The following is a 6,671-nucleotide window of genomic DNA, read 5'->3' on the forward strand; positions in this document are numbered from 1 at the left end:
GTCTTGTCTATGATTATGCCTACTCCGTTCTTGTTTCTCTCCTTTCCGGTAAACCACGCTTTGTACTCAATTACCCACTTCCAACCTTTTCTCTCCTACCCATTTAGTCTCCTGAATGCAAGCAATATTCACCCTTCTCCTTTTCAAGGTATCCACAAGCTCCATTAATTTTCCTGTAAGTGATTCAACATTCCAAGTACCAACCATGATCCTCCTCCTATCCTGCTCCTTCCTAATTTGTCTCCTTTTATGATATCTTCTATTGTTTTCTATGTCTATCTTATGTTCTATTCCACTATCTGTTCTACTATCTGTCCTATGGACTAACTTCTTTACCCACACCCATCTATGATGTGGGAACCCTTGCTCACTTAACACCACACCCGGGCGCCAGCATGGCGCGTCGCTTTCGGTGAACGCCTTACACCCTTGCATATTTCTCACTACATCCGGGCTCTGATGTAGCGCGTCGTAAGTAGAAAACGCCCCAACTTTATATCATTTGAATCCATATCATAAGCTGTGACGAAATTTTTACGCTGGTTGTCACCTACCGTAACCCTCTTCCTTTATCCGGACTTGGGATCGGCTAAGCGCAAACTACTTAGGCGGAGTTTAATTATTTATAATTATAAATATATAAATAATCTAATTAATTAATCAAGTAATTAGTTTCATTAATTTTTTTTAACATTTGAATGTGTTATAACTAGGACTTCCAAAACACAGACACACACACACACATATATATTATTTATTTATAAATATACCCATATATTTTTTATTCCTTTATTTTTTAAGATACCGTTTTCCGTGTCCGTTGCTGCGTTTCCCTGTGTCTACGTTTCCCTTTCCGTGCTACATGATAAGAAACAAACCAAGCCTAGTTTTTATTGATCTCACTCGCAAGTGGCTCGGCATATTTACACCCCACCTTTTAGGAACAAAAAAGAATGTTGTTGAAAGCAATGTTGTTGAAAGCAATGTTGTTAAAGGCGAGCGAGGCGCTAGGTACGGTGAGGCGAGGCGAGGTGACCTTCTAGCCCCTCACCTGGCACCGCCTGGCTTGGCTTCGAGGAGGCAAGCTCCTCCAGCAGTAAAGGCGAGAAGCGCCAAGGCCCTAAGATGCCTCTTTCAAGGAACGGTAAATTTTTGTTCCCCCTTTTTAGTTGTCTTTTAACCCAAATAAAATTAAAGCCCTACCTAGCTACCTATGCAAACAAGAAAAAAGAAACACAGCAACTCACGGCAGTTCTCTCTCAACAACGGGTGTGTGTTTGTGTGTGTGTGTCTCTCTCTCTCTCTCTCTACTTTTTCTTTCCTCTCTTTCTTCTCCACTTCTCTATTCCACTCGTCTGTAAAACACAACAGTATCATTCACACTTTATTTTTTCTTTTCACTTTTTTATCTTCTTTTCTCTCCTTCTCCTTCTCTCTTCTTGAATTCTGTTATATGGGTATTGAATATTGGTTTTTTACTTTTATATGGGTTTTGTTAATTTGTTGTTTGTTGTTTAATTTTCTATGGGTATTGTTAATTTATTCTCTAAAACATAAGTTTTCTTTTATATGTATAATTTATTGTTTAATTTATGCAAGTATTATTATTTTGTTAATTTGTTTACTTCTACTTGTTAATTTTTGTTAATTAGTTATTTAATTTATATGGATATCATTAATTTATTAATTTGTTTACTTTTACTCTTTATTCTTGTTAATTAGTTGTTTAATTTATATGAGTATTGTTAATATGTGAATTTGTTGTTGATAATATGTTTTTTTTTCCTTTTTAATATGTTTTTTTACTTATTAAACTAGTTAAAAGTATGAATTTTCAATTTAAAAGTATATATATATATATATATATATATATATATATATATATATAATATTTAGGCTATGTTGTCTTGCTTCAAAAAGGTTATCGCCTTGCCTTTTGCTTCTCGCCTAAGGCAACAGGGTACCTTGTCACCTTAGTACCATCTTTTGCCGTGATAACACTGATTGAAAGTATAGATTGGTTTCTTCTTTTTTCCCCTTAATATTTGATCTGATGGTTGCCTTTTTTCTATGTGCAGTTTAGCGGCACTTTGTTGCTGTTGTGTGTTGGAGGAATGCTTCTTCTAAAATTTAAACTACGTTCAGGAGTTTCACACGATGTTTATGGGGTCTGGTAATTCTTGTTTTTCATTCCCGTTTTCTTGTTGTCAAAGTTCTATAAGCTATATGATTTTTGTGCAAAAATTAATTCTACGGTGTTCCTGAATGGTCATTAAACTTGTACACATTATATATATGCTACAATGTTATCGTTTGGCTTGTAAATCTGAAGACCAATTAAATGTTTATTGGCAAAGCTTTTCTTTATTTATTTATTTACCCCAATGCTCAGAAATTAAAGACGTATCATCATTGGCGCTACAATCACCACAATTAACGCCAATATCACCAACACCAATGATAATACAATCAGCATTAGCCACTTACTGGGTTATCTTTCAAGCCATGATCATTATCAATATCACCTCCACAATTTTTACCTTAACCCTGTATGTCTCATTGATGTCATCATTTGCCATAGCAGATGTCACTAGCATATTATTGTCATAACTAATTCAAATATATATATATATATATATATATGTTTAATTTAATCATTACGTGTTAAAGAATAATCAGTAATAGCAAAACAGAAATTGAGATTTAACTGTTTTTTCTATAGAAAAATAGAAACTGAAAATGGACCTCTACCAAGTTACAAATGAAGGTTTCCTGCTAGTTTTGCTTGGCTAGTGAAGTCACTCCACTCTTTGCATGTATTCAGAAACTTGAAATAGACATGCCTGTTTTCATTGCAATTCAGGCACCCTTGTAAATTCTTCTCAAGGCTTATTCTCAACTCTACTGTAATAAGCCTGGTGTTCACAGTCAAAGGTGTCTGTCTGATGAACTCAGGAAAATTATGAAGTACAATTGCTGATGAGTTGCATGAGTCTCATGGTGATGATGAATTTGTCGTATATACAATGAATACAACAAATAATTTCTTGATAACTCGACTATTTACCATTATTTTCTTTCATCAATGGCCATAATACCTCTACAAAATGACTGGTGCACGACCGCATCTAATGGATGAGAACTTATTAATCCACTAGCCACTAGCATTAAGGTCTACAAAATCTATCCTTTGGAGGGGAAAGCACAGCCCTAAATACACAATTACGTATGGTTGCAACCAGCAAGACAACCGTCCGAATATTGTTATCTTCTATACCAGTTCGCTGGAACAGGCTACTGTTTCTCCTTCAAACGAAGTATTAATAGGTACAACACTCGCGTAAGACCAACATTCCCATTCAGACAATGGACTCAGAAGATAAGCTTCCTTGACTCCTGCCTGGGGAGCATCGTGATGATTTGTAGGGTGAGTACTCAGCAAAAATGCAGACATGTCACAAGCTGGAATAGCTAACCAATCTTCACACCACTTTCTCAACATAATGACACTTGGGTATTTCCTTGTAACCAGATTCACCTCCATCTACTTGAGAAATATCTGAAACTGACTGATTTTGCCAATACTAACAAAGTTCTATTTATACTAACAAAGTTCTATTTATAATAACAAAGTTTACAAATAGATTCTATGATAAATTAAAGAGTAGCATGCCTCTAGAAAACCAACAGGCTAAAAATCCGAAAAATCAGCTAGCCTAACAAAGTACCACTTAATAACAAAGAAAATAATATTCAGCAGTGCCAGAAAGATACACCCCAGATTCACCTACAAAGTCCACACAAAGTCCGGTGCATCTTTCCGTTGCCCTGCCAATGTCCGATATAGGTACATCTTGTCCACTTTCTGTGCATCATCAAAAATAAAATCTGTCTGCTCATTTTCGTTCATGATCTCCACATTGAGCCGTGGCATCTTCTTTGCAAGGGTCTTGCAGCCTCCAAGAGTAACTTCACAGGACGACATCCAAAGGGATCGCATTGCTTCATACTTTCCCACGTCCATCAGAAGTGCTCCATTGCCGAAAGGACTGTCCCTGATCTCTAATTTGCGGAGTCTTTTGCAACCATTTAACACATACTGCATTCCCTTGTCACTATCCCCAGCAAATGCAATTGAAAGCATTTCAAGTTGCTCAGCATACATCCCAATGTAAAGGAAAACTTGGTCTGTCAGGAGACCAGTAAGTGATAGCCGCCTGAGACCCTACATGAATGAACAATAGCCCCAAAACCTTCATCCAATGGCTGCTGAGTCACTGCATCTGGTTTTGTGGGATCCAGGATGCACAACCTAAAGCGGATAAAATTGGGGCAGTTCTTGGCTACTGTTATGAGGGCTGCATTTGTCATCTGCTGACAGAAGTATAAAATTGAATGAAGCTTAGGACAACCACTAGAAATGGCAACCAAGCCTTCTTCTGTGACTGCTGCATGTCCTATGTAGGGATCCGAAGGGAAAACCCTCAGTTCCTGCAAATCCTTACAAGTGGATGCCACAACTTCTAGCCCTTTATCTCCAATACAGTCTAGTATCTGCAAACATTGTGAAAGATATTGTTACATATGTGATGAAAAATAAGCAAAACATTGAGTTTCCTAAAAGTTAGTTATGAGGCCATACCCATAAGCGCTGGAGTTTCCTACAGTGGCGAATTAGCTTTGTAAGCTCACCACCTTGAATTCCTGGAGCATAACTTAGATTCAAGGAGGTCAGGTTTGGGCAAATCGAGTGAAAAGCTGGCAGGCAGTGAGGAGCAACGTCCAAAAACCCTGACAAACTCCTGACTGATTTACACTTTTCAATGGCAGTCACTAATTTATCGTAGGTTTCAGAATCTGGATCATGTACATAAGATCCTACACCCAAGTCCACTAAATTAGGCGACTGCATCAATATTTTTTGGAGTGTATCAAAAGGAACTGCACGGTTTAACCTCAAACTCCTGAGATTTGGAGATCTTGCTACAAGTCTCTCAAGAACTCCTAAATTAATATCTCCTTTGAGGCAAGCAAAATTAAGTGATACAAGAGATGTATGGCTGTCATGGAAACAACTAAGCCAATGGCCTCTATGATCCTCAACTTCATTTTCTTGCAAGTCCAGCTCTCTAAGACACCTGGGTAAAGATTGAGGAAATGAACAGGAAGATAAGAACAAACTTGAGCCGTAGTCAGAACTTTAAACACCCATCATATATCAACCGCCTACATCACATTTTCTTATCATAGTAAGCTAACCAGGATAATTGTTGCCTTTACAACAGGCATTTTCACCTTAGAGGCTTTTAATTTTATTAAATTGATAACTATTTTGACACGCAGGCAAACAAGCAAAGCCTCAAAAGGGAACCAACAATCCAAACTATCGATACATTGATAACAAACTTAATGCCAAATAAAAAAGTTCTGGAAATTTTCAGAAAAGCAGTGCATCTGTGCTGATGAAACATTGATCTTCTGATAATTAAATTAAAATAAGAGCATCCACTGTATTCATTGGCTTGCCAACAGAACAATGCTCTCTATATAGATAAAGAAGCCAACACAGACAAAAACTTGCAGACTCTGAAACAACGCAAATCTGAAATGAAAGCAAGCATGTGGGGCAAAAAGGATTTTACAAACAGCAACAAGAGGAAAAACAGAGCATCACAAAAATTTTTAAAACACAAACAGCAAAATTATCAATTCATCTAACATGGTTGATCTGTGAAGGAACTATTAATGCTCTGTGTAAGGAACTATCAAAGCAGATCCGCAAGGAATTCTACACCTTCCTGAATTTCACCAACACCCTTGATTAACTGAAAACCTTGACAATCTTCCTGAAGAGTGTTTTAATGAAAATGGCAATAGATTTTTTCTACTTCTAAAAGCAATTCTACAAGCAATTCAAGGCAAAACTAAAAAGTAGCCTCATGAGGAAGTCATAGGAACATTCTTTTTAAGCAAGTCAAATAATCAACACTGCATTAGAATAAAACAAAAGCTAAATAGATAAACCCAGACCATGAAACATCTAAAAAATAGAGGCGAGAACGACAAAAGTAGGAAAGAAAAGCTCACACAATTGACCTTTTTCCCCCTTACCTACAATTAGCAGCAATAGCAGCTAGCCCATCAGTAGTGAACCCTTCACAACTAACAAGAACCAAAGACTTAAAATTGGCAAAAGACCTTGAGAGCAACTCCAAGCTGTCATCGGAAACCACCATCCTCTTTAGCCGGAGCTCCTCCAAGCCGACCCTGTTCCGGGCGAAAGCTTCGATCCAAGGGTAAACGAAGCCTCCCATTCATGCGGGACCAGGTTGAAGTCAGCGAAATGAGGTTTTCCCTTCAAAGCAATAGACTTTAGAGCAGGAAACCTCTCAATCACTCTCTCTGGACTGATCGCATAGCAATTTCCTATAAACACCTTCTGCCTGCTAGAACTTTCGATACTGTACCATGATTTACAGACCTGAGACAACGCGTTGAGGTCTCTGCTTGATGTTACAAAAATCGAACACATGCTCTAATACCTCGTCTGGGAAATAATTCATTCTTTTTCCTCCTCCTAACCAAAAAGGGACGATACACATTCAATCTAGAAAAGAAAAATAGAAAGATACTGATACAGAAAACAACGCAGATCTAAAACTGTAAAATTT

General features: G+C 37.4%; 1 pseudogene; it reads right to left on the reverse strand.

Moving 5' to 3' along the window:
• Nucleotides 1-3,573: 3,573 nt before the first annotated feature.
• LOC131179977 (protein AUXIN SIGNALING F-BOX 2-like) lies at nucleotides 3,574-6,578 on the reverse strand (annotated as a pseudogene).
• Between the last annotated feature and the right edge of the window lie 93 nt (nucleotides 6,579-6,671).

Source organism: Hevea brasiliensis, chromosome 1 (assembly GCF_030052815.1).
Source record: "Hevea brasiliensis isolate MT/VB/25A 57/8 chromosome 1, ASM3005281v1, whole genome shotgun sequence".
NCBI lineage: Eukaryota > Viridiplantae > Streptophyta > Magnoliopsida > Malpighiales > Euphorbiaceae > Hevea > Hevea brasiliensis.